This window comes from Heptranchias perlo, chromosome 26, assembly GCF_035084215.1.
Source record: "Heptranchias perlo isolate sHepPer1 chromosome 26, sHepPer1.hap1, whole genome shotgun sequence".
NCBI classification, from domain to species: domain Eukaryota; kingdom Metazoa; phylum Chordata; class Chondrichthyes; order Hexanchiformes; family Hexanchidae; genus Heptranchias; species Heptranchias perlo.
This window is the reverse complement of record NC_090350.1, coordinates 42,859,601-42,882,998: the sequence shown is the minus strand read 5'-3', so window position 1 is coordinate 42,882,998 and position 23,398 is coordinate 42,859,601. Positions and strand designations below refer to the sequence as shown.

At 49.7% G+C, this 23,398-nt stretch overlaps 1 long non-coding RNA gene across 1 annotated transcript; it reads left to right on the top strand.

Moving 5' to 3' along the window:
- The first annotated feature begins 4 nt into the window (after positions 1 to 4).
- LOC137342744 (uncharacterized) lies at positions 5 to 23,133 on the top strand. Its single transcript, XR_010967333.1, has 2 exons — positions 5 to 364; positions 21,756 to 23,133. It is a non-coding gene; the product is annotated as an uncharacterized lncRNA (long non-coding RNA).
- Positions 23,134 to 23,398: the final 265 nt, after the last annotated feature.

The following is a 23,398-nucleotide window of genomic DNA, read 5'->3' as shown; positions in this document are numbered from 1 at the left end:
ATCAGTGGAATTCTGATATAAGCACCTCGCTGGCAGGACAAGTTCTAGGCAATATTCAGACACCCAGACCGTGTTTAATTCAGAAAGTGGGGGGTTCTCAATACATTGTCGAGTTTACGGGAACCCCTTTTTTATCTCTCGTATCCCTGCCTTTTTTATTTGCCGACCTTATTTGGGAGGTTTCCGCTGAGCTCAGCCCAGTGGGGGCCGGCTCGGTGATGTGGGGCTTTGACTGTCATTAATTCGCTGGGATCGGCAGCGACAGGTCGTCACGATGCCCGGCTCGGTGAACGTGAAGAGTTTCCTGCTCCGTCTCCTCATCTGCTCCATCATGGTCTGTGTGAGCGCAGAGGACAGCGTGCAGGTACAGAGAGCCACCCTCGCCACTTAAAAACCAGCCTGTAATTATTTCCTCAATGCATTTGTTAATAATATCACAATCTACATAAAATTAACGTTTTTTTAAAGTCATCAGATGGTTTGATTTCAGAGCAGGGAGTGAACAGGATTGGCCAGTTTTTATTCCGAGCTTTGCAGTGTTTTGACAGGACGGGCAGTGAACGGAGTAAATTAAACAACAGGCACCTTGATAAAGGAGGGAAACTTTACTTTTTAAAATAAAGTATCTCTCAGTTACAGAATAGGCAATTTAACCCCCTCTCCCGCCTGATCTCGGGGTTTGAAGCAGTTTATCTGATTTATAACGGAATCGGATCAGTCGATGGAAGCGCTCCTGAACATTCCGTTCCCAGATCAGCTCTAAATTTATAAAATGTAATTTCAAATCTGTGAAATCGGCAGCAGAGAGTCGCCTTCAGGCTGATTCTGGACCGACGGGTTCAGTCCTTCTATTTCCTGGGAGAGATGGAATGTTTGCTTAATTCTTACTTCACCTTAAATCTAATAGTTCTCAAACGCTTCATCTTGCTCTCTGCCCTCTGGGTCCGGATCACACCAGGCGTGGCTTTAAACTGACATCAAGGAGATGGAGGACTGAGTTTCAGACAGACAGTGAGCATTGCTTTCCCACTCATTTGGAGATATTACTTCTTAAGGTTCTCAGTCAACTTTCATCATCAACAAAGCGAACTTGAGAATTTAAGGCGTGGTTCTGCCCCTGATCTTTTCCCTGCTTGAGATGCAACTCAGCCCCACAGAGCGGTAAGAATATGTGAGGTCGCAGTCAGCAGGAATAAAGGGCGAGGTTTAATTTTTACCTTTTTTCTGTGCCTGGATTTATAGAGTGCCCTCGAACACTCTTGTGCCAAAATAGGAACATGGTCTGAAAAATAAATAAACCCAGCCAATATTAGGAGAATCAATCGGCCGATTCAGAAAGTTGTCGAGACTCATTCATTGCGTGATGTCTCGGAGCAGGCGACCTGCTCATGGCGTTGGTCCATCCCCGCTCAACTGATCAGAGAGGGGCAAGAAATTGTCTTCCTAGAGGAGTCATGTGTGTGTGGGTGTGTGTAGGGGTGTGTGTGTGGGGGTGTGTGTGGGTGTGTGTGTAGGGGTGTGTGTGTGGGGGTGTGTGTGTGGGTATGTGTGTGGGGGTGTGTGTGGGGGTGTGGGTGTGGGTGTAGGGGTGTGTGTGGGGGTGTGTGTGTGGGGGGGTGTGTAGGGGTGTGTGTGTGGGGGTGTGTGTGTGGGTGTGTGTGTCGGGGGTGTGTGTAGGGGTGTGTGTGTGGGGGTGTGTGTGTGGGTATGTGTGTGGGGGTGTGTGTGGGGGTGTGGGTGTGGGTGTAGGGGTGTGTGTGGGGGTGTGTGTGTGGGGGGGTGTGTAGGGGTGTGTGTGTGGGGGTGTGTGTGTGGGTGTGTGTGTCGGGGGTGTGTGTAGGGGTGTGTGTGTGGGGGTGTGTGTGGGTATGTGTGTGGGGGTGTGTGTGGGGGTGTGGGTGTGGGTGTAGGGGTGTGTGTGTGGGTGTGTGTGTGGGGGTGTGTGTAGGGGTGTGTGTGTGGGTATGTGTGTGGGGGTGTGTGTGGGGGTGTGGGTGTGGGTGTAGGGGTGTGTGTGGGGGTGTGTGTAGGGGTGTGTGTGTGGGGGTGTGTGTGTGGGTGTGTGTGTCGGGGGTGTGTGTAGGGGTGTGTGTGTGGGGGTGTGTGTGTGGGTATGTGTGTGGGTGTGTGTGTGGGGGTGTGTGTAGGGGTGTGTGTGTGGGGGTGTGTGTGTGGGTGTGTGTGTCGGGGGTGTGTGTAGGGGTGTGTGTGGGTATGTGTGTGGGTGTGGGGTGTGTGTAGGGGTGTGTGTGGGTATGTGTGTGGGTGTGGGGTGTGTGTAGGGGTGTGTGTGTGGGTATGTGTGTGGGGGTGTGTGTGGGGGTGTGGGTGTGGGTGTAGGGGTGTGTGTGGGGGTGTGTGTGTGGGGGTGTGTGTAGGGGTGTGTGTGTGGGGGTGTGTGTGTGGGTGTGTGTGTCGGGGGTGTGTGTGGGGGTGTGTGTGTGGGGGTGTGTGTGTGGGTATGTGTGTGGGTGTGTGTGTGGGGGTGTGTGTAGGGGTGTGTGTGTGGGGGTGTGTGTGTGGGTGTGTGTGTCGGGGGGGTGTGTAGGGGTGTGTGTGGGTATGTGTGTGGGTGTGGGGTGTGTGTAGGGGTGTGTGTGGGTATGTGTGTGGGTGTGGGGTGTGTGTAGGGGTGTGTGTGTGGGTATGTGTGTGTGTGGGGGGGGGGAGTGCAAGATCCGTGTTGCCCCCCTCATGCTCCCCAACCGCCTCCTAATATATACAGGCTGGTTTATAAACTGAGGGCTTTATAGGAATTTTCAAAATACAAACTAAAAGTCTGTTTCTAAAATCAGAACCTGTGTTTATCTCCACTTCCAACTGTGCCCGGTGATGTGGAGCTTTTAGTTATTTAGATTGTTGAAGGATGTCCATAGCCTCTATTCCGTGCCCTACTTTATCCATCCCACCTGCGGCCTCTCCAGTGCCATCATTGGCAAAAGTAGGTGGTCCCATTTATAGAAGTAATAACTGATGGAACTGCTGAGCTGTCATTTCAGGAATTCAAACTTTTAGTGATGTTCAATACACCAATCAACCATTAGCCCCCCCACCTTCTCCTTCACCCTCTCCCATCACACTCCCCTCTCCCCCTCCTTCTCTCCCCTCACCCTCTCCACCTCCCTCTCTCCCCTACACTCTTCCCCTCACCCTCTCCACCTCCCTCTCTCCCCTACACTCTTCCCTTCACCCTCTCCCCTCCCCTCTCCCCCTCATCCCTTTCCCCTCCCCTCACCCTGACTCTCTCCCCCTCACCCTCTCCTCCCCACCCTCTCCCCTCACCCAACTCACCCCAAGCTTTGCCTGCTCCCCCTCACCCTCTCCCCCCCTGACGCTCTCCCCCTAGGGCTGTAAATAGAGTTTTAAACTAAAAAAGGCCCCCATTTCAGGTCAGGTGAGGGGAAATTTGGAAATCTAATGAGGAAAGTCAAGGCAACAGAGCAGTGCAGTGATTTGGGTAAAGATAAGCAGAGTGTGGCAGGAAGGGACAGAGAGTTTATCAATAATAGTGCAACAACAAGTAAGGTCAAAGCAGGAAAAAATGGTAAAAAGTCAAAATGAAAGGCTCTTTATCTGAATTCATGGAGCATTCGTAACAAGATAGATGAATTAGTTGCACAAATAGAGATAAAATGGGTTTGATCCAATAGCCATTACAGAGACATGGTGGCAAATTGACCAAGACTGGGTAGTAAATATTGCAGGGTACACGACGTTTAGAAAAGACGGGCAGAATGGAAAGGGAGGGGGTGTAGCCCTGATAATAAAGGATGAGATCAGGACAGTGGTGAGAAAGGACCTTGGCTCAGAAGATCGGGAAGTAGAATCAGTCTGGGTGGAAATAAGAAATAACAAGGGGCAGAAAACACTGGTGGGAGGAGTGTACAGGCCTCTGAATTGTAGCAATACCATCGGACAGAGTATTAATCATGAAATAATAAGAACTTGTAACAAAGGTAATGCAGTAATCATGGGGGACTTTAATCTTCATACAGACTGGGCAAATCAAATTGACAAAGGTAGTTTGGAGGACGAGTTCATGGAATGCATTTGAGATGGTTTCCTAGAACAATATCCTGGAACCAACCAGGGAACAGACTATTATTACACTATTGTGTTGTGTAATGAGACAGGGTTAATTAGTAATCTCACAGTAAAGGATGTCCCAAATTGCTTTTCAGCCAATTAAGTATTTTTGAAGTGTAGTCACTGTTGTAATATAGGAAACGCGCATAGCAAGATCCCACAACCAGCAATGTGATAAATGACCAGATATTCTGTTTTTTAGTTACATTGGTTGAAGGTTAAATATTGTCCAGGACCCTGGGGAGAACTCCCTTGCTCTTCTTTGAAATAGTGCCGTGGGATCTTTTACGTCCACCTGAGAGGGCAGATGGGGCCTTGGTTTAACATCTCATCCGAAAGATGGAAGCGTAGTCGAGCAAAGTGGGAGTCCTGGGGTATGACTGTACTGAGAGCTGGATATATGTTCCGTTAGGCCAGGGCCAGCTGGGACCTCACTGAGGGCAACGCCCTGGAGGCCAAAAATTAACCTGATGAAGTCTGAAGGGAAGGGTGACACTGATGGAATTCATAATCTTAAGTGTCAATTTTAACTCTGCCGGTCTGGTGGGAACGGTGCAGCGGTGGGTTAAGATGGCAGGTTAAGATGGCGGGTTAAGATGGCAGATTGAGATGGCGGGTTAAGATGGCGGGTTAAGATGGCGGGTTAAGATGGCAGGTTAAGATGGCAGATTGAGATGGCGGGTTAAGATGGCGGGTTAAGATGGCGGGTTAAGATGGCAGATTAAGATGGCGGGTTAAGATGGCGGGTTAAGATGGCAGATTGAGATGGCGGGTTAAGATGGCGGGTTAAGATGGCAGATTGAGATGGCGGGTTAAGATGGCGGGTTAAGATGTCAGATTAAGATGGCGGGTTAAGATGGCGGGTTAAGATGGCGGGTTAAGATGGCAGGTTAAGATGGCAGATTAAGATGGCGGGTTAAGATGGCGGGTTAAGATGGCGGGTTAAGATGTCAGATTAAGATGGCGGGTTAAGATGGCGGGTTAAGATGGCGGGTTAAGATGGCGGGTTAAGATGTCAGATTAAGATGGCGGGTTAAGATGGCAGATTAAGATGGCGGGTTAAGATGGCGGGTTAAGATGGCGGGTTAAGATGGCGGGTTAAGATGGCGGGTTAAGATGGCAGATTAAGATGGCAGATTAAGATGGCGGGTTAAGATGGCGGGTTAAGATGGCAGATTAAGATGGCAGATTAAGATGGCGGGTTAAGATGTCAGATTAAGATGGCGGGTTAAGATGGCAGGTTAAGATGGTGGGTTAAGATGGCGGGTTAGATGGTGGGTTAAGATGGCAGGTTAAGATGGCGGGTTAAGATGGCAGGTTAAGATGGCGGGTTAAGATGGCGGGTTAAGATGGTGGGTTAAGATGGCGGGTTAAGATGGTGGGTTAAGATGGCGGGTTAAGATGTCAGATTAAGATGGCGGGTTAAGATGTCAGATTAAGATGGCGGGTTAAGATGGCGGGTTAAGATGGCAGGTTAAGATGGTGGGTTAAGATGGCAGGTTAAGATGGTGGGTTAAGATGGCAGGTTAAGATGGCGGGTTAAGATGGTGGGTTAAGATGGCAGGTTAAGATGGCGGGTTAAGATGGCAGGTTAAGATGGTGGGTTAAGATGGCAGGTTAAGATGGCGGGTTAAGATGGCGGGTTAAGATGGCAGGTTAAGATGGTGGGTTAAGATGGCAGGTTAAGATGGTGGGTTAAGATGGCGGGTTAAGATGGCAGGTTAAGATGGTGGGTTAAGATGGCAGGTTAAGATGGTGGGTTAAGATGGCAGGTTAAGATGGTGGGTTAAGATGGCGGGTTAAGATGGCAGGTTAAGATGGCGGGTTAAGATGGCGGGTTAGATGGTGGGTTAAGATGGCACCTTATTCCTGACGGATTCCTGCTCACCCACCACCACCTTAATGGACGTCAGATCAGGCACGGAAGGGCTATCTGCCCCAGGCATGCGGGGGCCTACTTTACATACAAAAGTCACGGCTCGATGACATCATTGGGATCCTGGCCCCATTTTAACTAAAAATCTTGGGAGGCCCGCATGGCGGCAAACCCAACAACAAGACCAGACGGGGGGCCAGAAGAGGCCAAGTGTGAAAATGTTCCTTTTCTGTGGCATTGTTGCGGGCCAGGAGGAGCAGCAGTGCTTCCCCCCTCCAGCCCCGCTGCGAGTCCTTGGGCCACCCCAATCCTGGCATTGCCTCTCGCTCCCAGCGCTAGCTCCATCGGGGAACCTTCCCCTCCCTCTCCCAGCACTAACCATGACAGGGAGCATTTCCTTGGGTTCTTGGTGTCCTTGGGCTCCCATCCGCTGGCTCTGGCGTCACTCCGACCGGTTTTAGTCCGGACACAGCGCTACAGCATTTAAATGAGTTAAAATGGGAGTTAAAATGGCTTCACGTTGAGCTCACTGTGAAGATTTCCACAGCCGAACAAGCCCGTCCTTTTTAGATGGATCTCAACTCCAGCCTATTTAGGTGTGCACCTTCCCTGCAACCCCACCACCCCCACCCCGCCCCCAGCTTCTACTCTCTCCAGAAACACATCTAATTGTCTCTTGAACTATTTACACTGTCTGATTCAACACCTTTCCCTGCTCACGTATTCCCAACAGATTCCAACTCCCTTCCCTTCTTGATCCTGATGTCCTAGTTTTCTTTATTCATTCATGGGATGTGGGCGTCGCTGGCGAGGCCAGCATTCATTGCCCAACTCTAATTGCCCTTGAGAAGGTGGTGGTGAGCTGCCTTCTTGAACCACTGCAGTCCGTGTGGTGAAGGTTCTCCCCAAGTGCTAGGGAGGGACTTCCAGAATTTTGACGAAATGGCGATATATTTCCAAGTCGGGATGGTGTGTGACTTGGAGGGGAACGTGCAGGTGGTGTTGTTCCCATGCGCCTGCTGCCCTTGTCCTTCTAGGTGGTAGAGGTCGCGGGTTTGGGAGGTGCTGTCGAAGAAGCCTTGGCGAGTTGCTGCAGTGCATCCTGTGGATGGTGCACACTGCAGCCACTGTGCGCCGGTGGTGAAGGGAGTGAATGTTTAGGGTGGTGGATGGGGTGCTAATCAAGCGGGCTGCTTTGTCCTGGATGGTGTCGAGCTTCTTGAGTGTTGTTGGAGCTGCACTCATCCAGGCAAATGGAGAGTGTTCCATCACACTCCTGACTTGTGCCTTGTAGATGGTGGAAAAGCTTTGGGGAGTCAGGAGGTGAGTCACTTGCCGCAGAATACCCAGCCTCTGACCTGCTCTCGTAGCCACAGTATTTATGTGGCTGGTCCAGTTAAGTTTCTGGTCAATGGTGACCCCCAGGATGTTGATGGTGGGGGATTCGGCGATGGTAATGCCGTTGAATGTCAAGGGGAGGTGGTTAGACTCTCTCTTGTTGGAGATGGTCATTGCCTGGCACTTGTCTGGCACAAATATACTTGCCACTTATCAGCCAAAGCCTGAATGTTGTCCAGGTCTTGCTGCATGCGGGCACGGACTGCTTCATTATCTGAGGGGTTGCGAATGGAACTGAACACTGTGCAGTCATCAGCGAACATCCCCACTTACCTTATGATGGAGGGAAGGTCATTGATGAAGCAGCTGAAGATGGTTGTGCCTAGGACACTGCCCTGAGGAACTCCTGCACGAAGTCCTGGGACTGAGATGATTGGCCTCCAACAACCACTACCATCTCCTTTGTGCTAGGTATGACTCCAGCCACTGGAGAGTTTTCCCCCTGAATCCCATTGACTTCAATTTTACTAGGGCACCTTGGTGCCACACTCAGTCAAATGCTGTCTTGATGTCAAGGGCAGTCACTCTCACCTCACCTCTGGAATTCAGCTCTTTTGTCCATGTTTGGACCAAGGCTGTAATGAGGTCTGGAGCTGAGTGGTCCTGGCGGAACCCAAACTGAGCATCGGTGAGCAGGTTATTGGTGAGCTTGATAGCACTGTCGACGACACCTTCTATCACTTTGCTAATGATTGAGAGTAGACTGATGGGGCTGTAATTGGCCGGATTGGATTTGTCCTGCTTTTTGTGGACAGGACATACCTGGGCAATTTTCCATATTGTCGGGTAGATGCCAGTGTTGTAGCTGTACTGGAACAGCTTGGCTGGAGGCGCAGCTAGTTCTGGAGCACAAGTCTTCAGTACTACAGCCGGGATGTTGTCGGGGCCCATAGCCTTTGCTGTATCCAGTGCACTCAGCCGTTTCTTGATATCATGTGGAGTGAATCAAATTGTTTGAAGACTGGCTTCTGTGATGGTGGGGATATCGGGAGGAGGCTGAGATGGATCATTCACTCGGCACTTCTGGCTGAAGATGGTTGCAAACGCTTCAGCCTTGTCTTTTGCACTCACGTGCTGGACTCCGCCATCATTGAGGATGGGGATGTTTACAGAGCCTTCTCCTCCCGTTAGTTGTTTAATTGTCGACCACAATTCACAACCGGATGTGGCAGGACTGCAGAGCTTTGATCTGATTTGTCGGTTGTGGAATCGCTTAGCTCTGTCTATAGCATGTTGCTTCCGCTGTTTAGCATGCATGTAGTCCTGAGTTGTAGCTTCACCAGGTTGGCACCTCATTTTTAGGTACGCCTGGTGCTGCTCCTGGCATGCTCGTCTACACTCCTCATTGAATCAGGGTTGGTCCCCTGGCTTGTTGGTAATGATAGAGTGAGGAATATGCCGGGCCATGAGGTTACAGATTGTGCTGGAATACAATTCTGCTGTTGCTGATGGCCCACAGTACCTCATGGATGCCCAGTTTTGAGCTTCTAGATCTGTTCTGAATCTATCCCATTTATCACAGTGGTAGTGCCACACAACACATTGGATGGTGTCCTCAGTTTGAAGAGGGGACTTTGTCTCCACAAGGACTGTATTGTGGTCACTCCTACCAATACTGTCATGGACACATGCATCTGCGACAGGTAGATTGGCGAGGACGAGGTCAAGTAGGATTCTCCCTCGTGTTGGTTCTCTCACCACCTGCCGCAGGCCCAGTCTGGCAGCTATGTCCTTCAGGACTCGGCCAACTTGGTCAGTAGTGGTCAATAGACTTTGAAGTCCCCCACCCAGAGTACATTCTGTGCCCTTGCTACCCTCAGTGCTTCCTCCAAGTGGTGCTCAACATGGAGGAGGACTGATTCATCAGCTGAGGGAGGGCGGTGGGTGGTAATCAGTTTTTTAACCTGTGCCCTTTGGTATTCGAACATTTAGCTCACTTATGTTATAAATTGGATAGCCATGTGGTGAAGGATAAAATACGAGAGCCTAGTCTTCAGTTGCTTCCAAGTCTTTATTCACAGAGCTCCCCCTTACACCCCAACCTTAGATAAGCCCTCCTCTGAAAAGGACACAAGAAAGTCTCCAATTGATACCCACCACCTGAATGCAATTAATACTAATTGACACAAATGATACAATTAACAACTTGGGAGACTTCAGCCACACTTGACTTGACAGACGATATGTCAGGAAACAAAACAAATCTATTCACCTTTGCTGTCTGCTGGATTATCCAACACAGTTAGAGATGTGATTGTTTTATGCAAAGCAACAAAACTCAAGGTTCAGATTTAAGGGGATTAAGCTCCATCAGCATTAACCCCCTTAACTATACCTGATCTCTACAGTTAAACTCATACTGTAACCGGTCTTAATTGGTAAATCACATCACAACCAATATCGATCATCCCTAGTGGATCACAGGTCAATTGTGCGGGATAATTTTGTTTCAAATTTGCAGTCAAACTGCATTTACTTTGATTTGCTGATTCTCATGCCTCAGAATTGCCAGAGAATGAGTTTACAGTGATGTCTGGATAATCAGAATCACTGAACTCCAGCTAAATCCTTTTGGTTGCTCTCTCGCATTTACTTTTTTGGAGGGAGGGAGATTTCGTCTGCTTGCTGTTTCTAACTTTTTTTTTAGAAGAGTTTTACAATTTCACTAGGAATAGTTAAGATAGGAGACTTTCTTGCATATAGTACGCCAGAGACAACCTGCTCCCTATTCCTTGGATGAGTTGGGATAGTAGAGGGACTATTCCATGGGCTTCAACTTTGCTGACTCCTTCTTCGAAATAGTGCCGTGGAATCTTTTACGTCCAGTTGAGAGGGCAGACGGGGCCTTAGTTTAACATCTCATCCGAAAGATGGAAGTGTAGTCGAGCAAAGTGGGAGTCCTGGGGTATGACTGTACTGAGAGCTGGATATATGTTCCGTTAGGCCAGGGTCAACTGGGACCTCACTGTGGGCAACGCCCTGGAGGCCAAAGAATTAACCTGATGAAATCTGAGGGGAGGGGTTTCTACCAAACCAGTTTTCTGTTTATGAAGTTGGCTAGTCCCAGTTGTTGAAGCTGTTCCAGATGTTCAGCGGAAAGAAATGTTAGTCTTGTGTTCAATGGTGGTTTGGCCATCATTCCACTGTTGAAATGTACGTGTTTTATTCCTAATTACTAATTACAGTATTTAAACAAGACACCTTGCTTTATCGTCTGTTACTGAAGTACGTTAAGATTCTCACGTATTGCACAGGCGAGAACTTCCTTGCAGCTGTTTGACGGGAGAAAGTTTCCACTGTAACCTGGCCACAGCTGGGTTTAGTAGAATTTACAAACTTTGTTGCAATTCAGCATCAATAAAATAATCAACACCGTGATTTTAATATTTATCCACGTCTAATATGTTTGATGGCCGGGGTTTTCTGCCACTGCCTTCGTTGGGCGATTTTCCCCCTGTTCATTTTATCGGACTTGGGAAATTGTGAGTTGGTGAGTGAAGACATGGACAATTCTGGCCAGTGTGTCCATCGTTCAGTGCACGTCCAGATGTCGCATTTCAAAGGGTCACACAGATTCAAAGCAATCTTAAAAAAAGATGTAAAAAGTCAATCATTTCATGCTAACTTCTGACCTAGAGCCAGAAATTTACAAGCAACGACAATTGCTTTCTAACTGCCCTCGGAATAAAATGTACAGTAAATCACTACCCTTTAATCTTTATCAATGGCCCCTCGTTCGTGACCCCTCAACTACTGGAAACACTCTGCTTTTTAAAAATTTGTTCATGGGATGTGGGCGTCGCTGGCGAAGGCGGCATTTATTGCCCATCCCTAATTGCCCTTGAGAAGGTGGTGGTGAGCCGCCTTCTTGAACCGCTGTAGTCCGTGTGGTGAAGGTTCTCCCACAGTGATGTTAGGGAGGGAGTTCCAGGATTTTGACCCAGTGACAATGAAGGAACGGCGATATATTTCCAAGTCGGGATGGTGTGTGACTTGGAGGGGAACGTGCAGGTGGTGTTGTTCCCATGTGCCTGCTGCTCTTGTCCTTCTAGGTGGTAGAGGTCGCGGGTTTGGGAGGTGCTGTTGAAGAAGCCTTGGCGAGTTGCTGCAGTGCATCCTGTGGATGGTATACACTGCAGCCACAGTGCGCCGGTGGTGAAGGGAGTGAATATTTAGGGTGGTGGATGGGGTGCCAATCAATCGGGCTGCTTTGTCCTGGATGGTGTTGAGCTTCTTGAGTGTTGTTGGAGTTGCACTCATCCAGGCAAGTGGAGAGTATTCCATCACACTCCTGACTTGTGCCTTGTAGATGGTGGAAAAGCTTTGGGGAGTCAGGAGGTGAGTCACTCGCTGCAGAATACCCAGCCTCTGACCTACTCTTGTAGCCACAGTATTTATATGGCTGGTCCAGTTAAGTTTCTGGTCAATGGTGACCCCCAGGATGTTGATGGTGGGGGATTCGGCAATGGTAATGCCATTGAATATCAAGGGGACGTGTTTAGATTCTCTCTTGTTGGAGATGGTCATTGCCTGGCACTTGTCTGGTGCGAATGTTACTTGCCACTTATGAGCCCAAGCCTGGATGTTGTCCAGGTCTTGCTGTATGCGGGCACAGACTGCTTCATTATCTGAGGGGTTGTGAATGGAACTGAACACTGTGCAATCATCAGCGAACATCCTCATTTCTGACCTTAAGATGGAGGGAAGGTCATTGATGAAGCAGCTGAAGATGGTTGGGCCTAGGACACTGCCCTGAGGAACTCCTACAGCAATGCCCTGGGGCTGGGATGATTGGCCTCCAACAACCACTATCATCTTCCTTTGTGCTAGGTATGACTCCAGCCATTGGAGAGTTTTCCCCCTGATTCCCATTAACTTCAATTTTACTAGGGCTCCTTGGTGCCACACTCGGTCAAATGCTGCCTTGATGTCAAGGGCAGTCATTCTCACCTCACCTCTGGAATTCAGCTCTTTTGTCCACTTTTGGACCAAGGCTGTAATGAGGTCTGGAGCTGAGTGGTCCTGGCGGAACCCAAACTGAGCATCGGTGAGCAGGTTATTGGTAAGTGCTGCTTGATAGCACTGTCGACGACACCTTCCATCACTTTGCTGATGATTGAGAGTAGACTGATGGGGCGATAATTGGCCGGATTGGATTTATCCTGCTTTTTGTGGACAGGACATACCTGTGCAATTTTCCACATTGTCGGGAAGATGCCAGTGTTGTAGTTGTACTGGAACAGCTTGGCTAGAGGCGCGGCTAGTTCTGGAGCACAAGGCTTCAGCACTATAGCTGGGATGTTGTCGGGGCCCATAGCCTTTGCTGTATCCAGTGCACTCAGCCGTTTCTTGATATCACGTGGAGTGAATCGAATTGGCTGAAGACTGGCTTTTGTGATGGTGGGGATATCGGGAGGAGGCCGAGATGGATCATCCACTCGGCACTTCTGGCTGAAGATGGTTGCAAACGCTTCAGCCTTGTCTTTTGCACTCACGTGCTGGACTCTGCCATCATTGAGAATGGGGATGTTTACAGAGCCTCCTCCTCCCGTTAGTTGTTTAATTGTCCACCACCATTCACGACCAGATGTGGCAGGACTGCAGAGCTTTGATCTGATCCGTTGGTTGTGGAATTGCTTAGCTCTGTCTATAGCATGTTGCTTCCGCTGTTTAGCATGCATGTAGTCCTGAGTTGTAGCTTCACCAGGTTGGCACCTCATTTTTAGGTACGCCTGGTGCTGCTCCAGGCATGCTCTTCTACACTCCTCATTGAACCAGGGTTGATCCTCTGGCTTGTTGGTAATGGTAGAGTGAAGAATATGCTGGGCCATGAGGTTACAGATTGTGCTGGAATACAATTCTGCTGTTGCTGATGGCCCACAATGCCTCATGGATGCCCAGTTTTGAGCTGCTAGATCTGTTCTGAATCTATCCCATTTAGCACGGTGGTAGTGCCACACAACACGTTGGATGGTGTCCTCAGTGCGAAGACAGGACTTTGTCTCCACAGGGACTGTGCGGTGGTCACTCCTACCAATACTGTCATGGACAGATGCATTTGCGACAGATAGATTGGTGAGGACGAGGTCAAGTAGGTTTTCCCTCGTGTTGGTTCACTCACCACCTGCTGTAGGCCCAGTCTAGCAGCTATGTCCTTCAGGACTTGGCCAGCTCGGTCAGTAGTGGAGCTACCGAGCCACTCTTGGTGATGGACATTGAAGTCCCCCACCCAGAGTACATTCTGTGCCCTTACTACCCTCAGTGCTTCCTCCAAGTGGTGCTCAACATGGAAGAGGACTGATTCATCAACTGAGGGAGGACGGTAGGTGATAATCAGCAGGAGGTTTCCTTGCCCATGTTTGACCTGATGCCATGAGATTTCATGGGGTCCGGAGTCAATGTTGAGGACTCCCAGGGCCACTCCCTCCTGACTGTATATCACTGTACCGCCACCTCTGGTGGGTCTGTCCTGCCGGTGGGACAGGACATACCCAGGGATGGTGATGGAAGAGTCTGGGACGTTGGCTGAAAGGTATGATTCTGTGAGTATGGCTATGTCAGGCTTGTTGCTTGACTAGTCTGTGGGACAGCTCTCCCAATTTTGGCACAAGTCCCCAGATGTTTTTGAGGAGGACTTTGCAGGGTCGACTGGGCTTGGTTTGCCTTTGTCGTGTCCGGTGCCTAGTGGTCCGTCTGGTTTTATTCTTATTGTGACTTTCTGTAGCGAGATTGTACAACTGAGTGGCTTGCTAGGCCATTTCAGAGGGCGATTAAGAATAAACCACATCCATTGACCCTGTCCTGCCCTTTCATCATTTTAAACACTTCTATCATACCTAGTATTTTTTACAGCCTGAGAAGCTGCCTTTAATATCCTGTGAACCTGTTCCCCCAAATCCCTTTGCTCCTTCCCAGCACCGAGCCCACTTTCATTCTCAGTATCATTACTGCTGTTAGTTTTTAACACCACAATGCATTACCTCACACTTACTGACATTGAATTCCATCTGACACTTTTTAGCCCGTTCCCCATCTCATTAATATCCCTTGAAGGTTTCCTTTGGCCTTCTGAAGAATTAACGGTCCCTGCTATTTTGATATCTTCAAGCTTTGACATCACTCCCTATGACCTTGGACCTATATCCAAATCATTGCTGCACACAGTGAACAGAAGTGGCAAAGTAATCATTAAATTTCTCCATCATTTTTTGATCATCTACAAATTGAAAACCGTCTCCTCTCAGGGATCCCACTTTGCTTTTAACAATTCTCTTTTACCTTTTGATGTTTCTTGAATCCCTTATCCCATTCTCAATCTCTTTGCTTATTTTCTTCGAAAGTGCTTCACAGCCAATGAAGAACCTTCTGAAGTGTTATAATGTAGGATACACGGCAGCCAATTTAACCACAGCAAGATCCCACAAACAGTAAAGAGATAAATGATCAGATAATTGGGTGGATGTGAACTGATGCTTGATGCAACGCAAATTAATCACCGGAAAATTGGATTTTGATTTATACCTTAACACTGTGCTGATCTGACACCAGTGCTGTGAATAGAGGGTCCTTGTGGGGTTATACTGTCCGGGTGGGTGGGGGAGGGGATTATTCAGCTGTTTAAATATCGCTAATCGTATGGCTTGTCCCATTATGTGGGAAGTGTGCGGCCTGTACCTAATGGTGACGGGTGTGCACAGCCTCTGGGACAGGGTGGTCTGTGTGACAGGGTGGTCTGTGTGACAGGGTCCCTGTGATGGGGTGGTCTGTGTGACAGGCTCCCTGTGACAGGTTGGTCTGTGAGAGAATGGTCTGTGTGACAGGGTCCCTGTGACAGGGTGGTCTGTGATAGGGTGGTCTGTGTGACAGGCTCCCTGTGACGGGGTGGTCTGTGTGACAGTGTCCCTGTGACGGGGTGGTCTGTGTGACAGTGTCCCTGTGACGGGGTGGTCTGTGTGACAGTGTCCCTGTGACGGGGTGGTCTGTGTGACAGTGTCCCTGTGACGGGGTGGTCTGTGTGACAGTGTCCCTGTGACGGGGTGGTCTGTTTGAGAGTGTCCCTGTGACAGGGTGGTCTGTTTGAGAGTGTCCCTGTGACAGGGTGGGCTTTGCTCCACTAGGCTGCAGTTTCTGTGGTTGTTTTGTAATGAATGGGAGTGGGTGGGCTGTGGATCTAGTTTCCTCCCGCTGGTTTTCGGGCTTCTGGCGGCAGTAACTGACTCTGCCCTCAGCTCGTTCACATTCCACCTGCGTTTCTTTAAAGAACCGAAAACTGAGACTCAATGTGAGCTCTGAAGTACCAGACGGAAATGAATTCCTTTTGGTTGTACTGACTGTGTGTTCTGAATCTGGGAGACATACACAGACGAGGGCCTCCAACAAGGAACCAGGAACGAGCTCTCAACTCATAGCCAAGATGCACTGATAGTTTCAGTGGGAGGCTGTGCAAGAAATGCTGTGAGGTGATGAGTACAGAAACCAGGCTTCGCGTGATGTTCAAAGGACATTTCCTTTTCAGTGCTGTTTGTCTCATCGCCCTCTCCCATCCAGTGCGAGTTGATATCTGGATGTTGTCGTCTACTCTCGTCTCCTTGCCCCTCCACCACTTTGCACCCAGTCAGTGAGGTAACCAGCTAATATTTAATAAAACATTATCTTCAGCTTCTCCCCCAAAGGGTCCTTGTAGAATTAGTGATAAAGGCTGTCAGTGACTCTCACTGGGGTTCAGGTCCCCATCTCTCCTGAAGGTGCTGACTCTCACTGGGGTTCAGGTCCCCTCCTCTCCTGAAGGTGCTGACTCTCACTGGGGTTCAGGTCCCCTCCTCTCCTGAAGATTCTGACTCTCACTGGGGTTCAGGTCCCCTCCTATCCCGAGGGTGCTGACTCTCACTGGGGTACAGGTCCCCTCCTCTCCTGAAGGTGCTGACTCTCACTGGGGTTCAGGTCCCCTCCTCTCCTGAAGATTCTGACTCTCACTGGGGTACAGGTCCCCCTCCTCTCCTGAAGGTGCTGACTCTCACTGGGGTTCAGGTCCCCTCCTATCCCGAGGGTGCTGACTCTCACTGGGGTTCAGGTCCCCTCCTCTCCTGAGGGTGCTGACTCTCACTGGGGTACAGGTCCCCTCCTCTCCTGAAGGTGCTGACTCTCACTGGGGTACAGGGCCCCTCCTCTCCTGAAGGTGCTGACTCTCACTGGGGTACAGGGCCCCTCCTATCCCGAGGGTGCTGACTCTCACTGGGGTACAGGTCCCCCTCCTCTCCTGAAGGTGCTGACTCTCACTGGGGTACAGGTCCCCCTCCTCTCCTGAAGGTGCTGACTCTCACTGGGGTTCAGGTCCCCTCCTCTCCTGAGGGTGCTGACTCTCACTGGGGTTCAGGTCCCCTCCTATCCCGAGGGTGCTGACTCTCACTGGGGTTCAGGTCCCCTCCTATCCCGAGGGTGCTGACTCTCACTGGGGTTCAGGTCCCCTCCTCTCCTGAGGGTGCTGACTCTCACTGGGGTTCAGGTCCCCTCCTCTCCTGAGGGTGCTGACTCTCACTGGGGTACAGGTCCCCTCCTCTCCCGAGGGTGCTGACTCTCACTGGGGTTCAGGTCCCCTCCTATCCCGAGGGTGCTGACTCTCACTGGGGTTCAGGTCCCCTCCTCTCCTGAGGGTGCTGACTCTCACTGGGGTTCAGGTCCCCTCCTCTCCTGAGGGTGCTGACTCTCACTGGGGTACAGGTCCCCTCCTCTCCCGAGGGTGCTGACTCTCACTGGGGTACAGGTCCCCTCCTCTCCTGAAGGTGCTGACTCTCACTGGGGTTCAGGTCCCCTCCTCTCCTGAGGGTGCTGACTCTCACTAAGATCTGGTTCCACTGCCATAACACCTTCAGGCACCTCAACCAGATGGCCATCCTTTAGGTGTAAGGCTGGACAAGCTCTTTGACCATGGGAGCTGTCAGATTACGAGCAGATCCTGTCCTAACTAAAAACTCGCCAGCATGTCCGGGGTGGGGGGAGGAGAGGGAGGAGAGGGGCATGTCATTGGATGTAATCAGGAGCTGGAATCTTGGCTTTTTTCCCTCCTGCCTGACCCAGGAGGGCTGAGACCAGGTGTAGGATTTCATCTATTACCCTGGTGGGGATCAGTTAACTCAACACTGACCAGGGATAGAAACTAGGACCTTCTGATTTGAATCACTTACCATGGGCTTAAAATGAGACCATTCAGGAAGTTCCCTCAGATATATCTTTAAATACGGCATCATATTGGACGATGCCGTTAACTTACCTGCAGAGATGGAGAGAAACTCTCAGCGGTTTCTCTGTCTCTGGCTATTTTCTCTGCTGTTAGTCACTGTTAACATTATTATACCCAGGAGCGCTCAGGGCAGTGCTGTTGGACATGCTTATATGGGACAGGCCTCAGTCGTATCTTTTCGCACAGACTGCTGCAGTTAATTGTTTACCACACATACACACACAACACTTACTCATATGGTGTGAACTGACTGTGCAATGGGCTCCTTTGCACCTGCTGCCTTGTAACTGCCCGATGAGAGTTTACATGTGGAGTCTGTGAGTTCACGTCTACCATTACACGGCTGTAATCCCGTGTTCCCAGGCCCAACATTGCTTCCAGTTCTGAAACGTTCAACATTTTCAATGGTGCAAGTGACAATGGGAAGAGAACTGCAACATAACAGTAACACAAATGTTGTACAATGACTGAACGCTGCAAGACTTTATCCCTGTGACTAGTGAGCGACCATCGGCCCAGGATCAATCAGATGGCAGGAGAAACCGTACAGAAAAAAATGGGATTGAGGAGAAAGATTCATCTAAACATTATCTGTTTATTATTAAAAGTCTAGCAGATGGCGACCACTTCTTGCCCACAAACCTTACTTCTGTAATACCTTTTAATTTATAATTGAAAACCCCACAGGAATATGCCAAAATTTCTCTGTCATGGTTTATTGATGAACCAATTCAATCTTGCAGAACACTTTTAGAAAAACACCCACATGCTATGCACAGATAATCTGTTTTTAATGGTATTGGTTAAGGGACAAATATTGGCCAGGACACTTGGAGGACTCCCCTGCTCTTATTCAAATACGCCCACATGAGAGGGCAGACGAGGCCTTAACTTAATGTCGCATCAGAAATACAGCACCTCCAACAGTGCAGCACTCCCTCAGTAACGCACTGGAGTGTCAGCCTAGATTTTGTGCTCAAGTCTCTGGAGTGGGGATCGAGCCCACGACCTTCTGACTCAGAGGTGAGAGGGCCACCCACTAAAAGCCACAGCTGATACCAACTATCTCCCTTGTGTGTCAGTGACCAGAACTGGGTGTGGTCCTCACGGAGAGGCCTGACTGGAGCACTGTATTGTTTCAGTATGACCTCCTCTGATTTTTCTATTTATTCTTCAGCATTTTATTTCCTCTGGGGAGTCAGCTGGAGGTATGGGGGCAACATCATTGGGTTCCTTCCCAGTTCTCACCACCCACCCTCCCCTGAAGGTACTGACTCTCATTGGGATACATGTCCCCTCCTCTCCTGAAGGTGCTGACTCTCACTGGGGTACGGGTCCCCTCCTCTCCTGAAGCTGCTGACTCTCACTGGGATACATGTCCCCTCCTCTCCTGAAGGTGCTGACTCTCACTGGGGTACAGGTCCCACCCACTCCGATTACCCTCCAGGACTGCGCCCAAACTAGGAAGTAAGGTTTGTGGGCCAGGAGGTGATCACCATCTGCAGCATTCAATCGTTGTACAACACTCGGGTTACTGTTGTTCTGTATGTGTGAATCTCGATGGTCAGTGCTGACACTCTAGTTGACCATGAAAGCTATCATGCTAAATCTGATGCTGGCATGAAGTCCTTCTTGTAATTGAATGGGAGGCTGCCCAACGCTCTGCTGTAATGAACGACCGGCTAACAAAGTGGTGTTTTCAGAAAGCACACTTTTGAAGGCCCTGCTTTTGGCTTGCAGGGAACACAACAACAACAACAACAACAACAACAACTCACATTTATATAGCGCCTTTAATGTAGTAAAACGTCCCAAGGCGCTTCACCGGAGCGATTATCAAACAAAATTTGACACCAAGCCACATAAAGAGATATTAGGACAGGTGACCAAAAGCTGGTAGATTTTAAGGTACATCTTAACGGAGGAGAGAGAGGCGGAGAGGTTTAGGGAGGGAATTCCAGAGCTTAGGGCCGAGGCAGCTGAAGGCACGGCCGCCAATGGTGGAGCGATTAAAATCGGGGATGTGCAAGAGGCCAGAATTGGAGGAGTGCAGAGATCACGGAGGGATGTAGGGCTGGAGGAGGTTACAGAGATAGGGAGGGGCGAGGCCACGGAGGGATTTGAAAACAAGGATGAGAATTTTGAAATAGAGGTGTTGCCAGACCGGGAGCCAATGTAGGTCAACGAGCACAGGGGGTGATGGGTGAACGGGACTTGGTGCGAGTTAGGATACGGGCAGCAGAGTTTTGGATGAGCTCAAGTTTACGGAGGGTGGAAGATGTGAGGCAGACAGGAGAGCATTGGAATAGTCGAGTCTGGAGGTAACAAAGGCACGGATGAGGGTTTCAGCAGCAGGTGAGGCAGGGGCGGAGACATAGGCCGGTTGGGCCGAATGGCCTATTTCTGTGCTGTAAATTCTATGTAATTCTATATAATTTTTGTTAGTAGCCGATCAATCACAGAGAAGTGCAGGCAATCTCAGATTTTCCATTAAAAGAGGAAATTCAGCCTTTATATGGCCTCATCCGTGGTCCACACAAACCCTTTTCAATAGTGGACACTCGACAGTGATTGGGAGCAAGGGAATCCTGGCTGAATTTCCACTCTGTAGCGCAGCCTCCTGTTACTGCCCCTGAGATCAGTTAACACAACACAGACCAAGATTTGGAACAGGGTCCTTCCTGGCTGGGGTGGCCCAGTGCCACTATTTACCCTTGGCCTTCAGAAAGGATGTGCAAGAATGTATTTAAAAGAAGTCTGCCTTGGTTTGTGGTTCAGCTCTAGCCTGCATGAAAAAAACCCAAACACACCAGAGCTTCGAGCAACAGCTGAGGTGATAAACGGCACTTTGCGGAGATCCAGATGTGGGCTTTGCTCAGACTGCAGTGTAACAGAGGGATGTTTGAGTAAGGAAAGAAAGCCTTTGCATTTATCTAAGGCCTTTCACATCATCAAGGTGTCCCAGGGTTGCCTACTCTGGTCGGATGTATTCCTAGAGGTTTTATCACATGACCTCCTGCCTCCACTGCCCCACCCCCACACTCCGCCATCGGTCACACGACACATCTATCCTTGCGGTGACCCGTCCCCACACTCCGCCATCGGTCGCCCAACACGTCCATCCTCACGGTCTCCTGCCCCCCCCCCACGCTCCCACCATTGGTTGCCCAACAAGTCCACCCTAGTGACACCCCGCCCCCACAGCCAATTGGAAAGTGAACAGACTCTTCATTACCCAATTGGATGATTCTTGACTATCGGTCAAACAGCCTTTTCCCCCCCGCCCATGTCCAATATTTTTTATAGCCATTAAACAGAAGTGTTCAAAGTAAATGAAAAAACACAATTTTTTAAATGCCCTATGATTTTTCTCCTAGCTTTTTGCTCGTAACAGTGTCCAGGAGATTCATTTTCAATTCCAGGAGACTCCAGGCCAACCTGGGAGGGTTGGTGACACCAGGATGTCCCCAAGGCACCTCACAGACAATGGCTCACTTTTGAAGTGCAGTCCCTGTTGTTTTGTAGGGAAAATTTTGATCCCTTATTTGGAAATATCTTCTTCTGGTTATTTAAATATAAATAGGGAAGATGGTTTTTTAAAGTGACCCGAGCTGAACTCAGTTACAGGTTTATAAAATGTTTGACTTATAGGGAGAGGTTGGATAGACTGGGACTTTTTTCCCTGGAGAGTAGGAGGTTTAGGGGTGATCTTATAGAAGTCTATAAAATAATTAGGGGTATAGATAAGGTAGATAGTCAAAATCTTTTCCCAAAGGTAGGGGAGTCTATAACGAGAGGGCATAGATTTAAGGTGAGAGGGGAGAGGTACAAAAGGGTCCAGAGGGGCAATTTTTTCACTCAAAGGGTGGTGAGTGTCTGGAACGAGCTGCCAGAGGCAGTAGTAGAGGCAGGTACAATTTTGTCTTTTAAAAAGCATTTGGACAGTTACATGAGTAAGATGGGTATAGAGGGATATGGGCCAAGTGCAGGCAATTGGGACTAGCTCAGTGGTATAAACTGGGCGACATGGACATGTTGGGCCGAAGGGCCTGTTTCCATGTTGTAAACTTCTATGATTCTATACTAGAAAGAGTGCAGAAAATCTCCCGGGCTGAGATCTATTTTGTCTTCTGCTCATTTTCCTTTTTCTTTCCGCAGACGGGCACGGCAAAACAAATGACTATAAGCAGCACAACTCCACTTATGACCATCCCAACAGGAAGTGGAGCCAGCATCTTTACTCCAATCACTCTGTTGGTTCTGTCCCTTCTTCCAGTCTTCTTGCAGAGAGCTCTCTCCTAACCCAATGATCCGGGCGGCCATCTTCAACTCCTTCATCTGTCACCATGGAGACCATTCTGCACAGCCAACATTCATCCTCCAACTCATTCTCAAGATTCATTCGCTGACTGGGGCCTGCTACCCGCTCCTCAGGCTGTCCATTGCTGACTGGGGCCTGCTACCCGCTCCTCAGGCTGTCCATTGCTGACTGGGGCCTGCTACCCGCTCCTCAGGCTGTCCATTGCTGACTGGGGCCTGCTACCCGCTCCTCAGGCTGTCCATTGCTGACTGGGGCCTGCTACCCGCTCCTCAGGCTGTCCATTGCTGACTGGGGCCTGCTACCCGCTCCTCAGGCTGTCCATTGCTGACTGGGGCCTGCTACCCGCTCCTCAGGCTGTCCATTGCTGACTGGGGCCTGCTACCCGCTCCTCAGGCTGTCCATTGCTGACTGGGGCCTGCTACCCGCTCCTCAGGCTGTCCATCGATAACTGGGGCCTGCTACCCGCTCCTCAGGCTGTCCATCGATAACTGGGGCCTGCTACCCGCTCCTCAGGCTGTCCATTGATAACTGGAGCCTGCTACCCGCTCCTCAGGCTGTCCATCGATAACTGGGGCCTGCTACCCGCTCCTCAGCCTGTCCATTGATAACTGGGGCCTGCTACCCGCTCCTCAGGCTGTCCATCGATAACTGGGGCCTGCTACCCGCTCCTCAGGCTGTCCATCGATAACTGGGGCCTGCTACCCGCTCCTCAGCCTGTCCATTGATAACTGGGGCCTGCTACCCGCTCCTCAGGCTGTCCATCGATAACTGGGGCCTGCTACCCGCTCCTCAGGCTGTCCATCGATAACTGGGGCCTGCTACCCGCTCCTCAGGCTGTCCATCGATAACTGGGGCCTGCTACCCGCTCCTCAGCCTGTCCATTGATAACTGGGGCCTGCTACCCGCTCCTCAGGCTGTCCATTGATAACTGGGGCCTGCTACCCGCTCCTCAGCCTGTTTTCCACTAATCCTTTCACTCGCCAAGTAGCTGGAATCTGCAAATTCATTAATTTCAAGAAAGGAGAAAAAATAATTGAAAGAAATCCCCAAAAACACTGCAAATGTTGTGGAACTGCCGCCTGGTTGGAGGCTAAACACCTGCTCGCTCAGATGTGGCTGAATTTCATTCTTCTTCTGTCGTTCATGTGATGTATTGGCACTTGACACAAAACCATGGTTCTTACAACAATAAAAGGTCTTGATGTTGTGCCTGCATTGGGCGTGTCCTGTTATTGGTGGTAATTTCTGTGGCTAGTTTGTTTGTCTGGCAGTGAGATTTTATGGGTTTCGATGATCAGTGAACCTTGTGAATAATTGCTGCCGGATCCTTGTGTTAGTCAGAATTATATTGAGGCCGTGATCATTTTTTGATAGAGGAATGTGTGCTTACAATTGTCAAACAGCTCCTCTGATTGCTCGGTGGGTATAGGTACAGTAGTGTAGTGATTATGTTACTGGACTAATAATCCAAAGAACATGA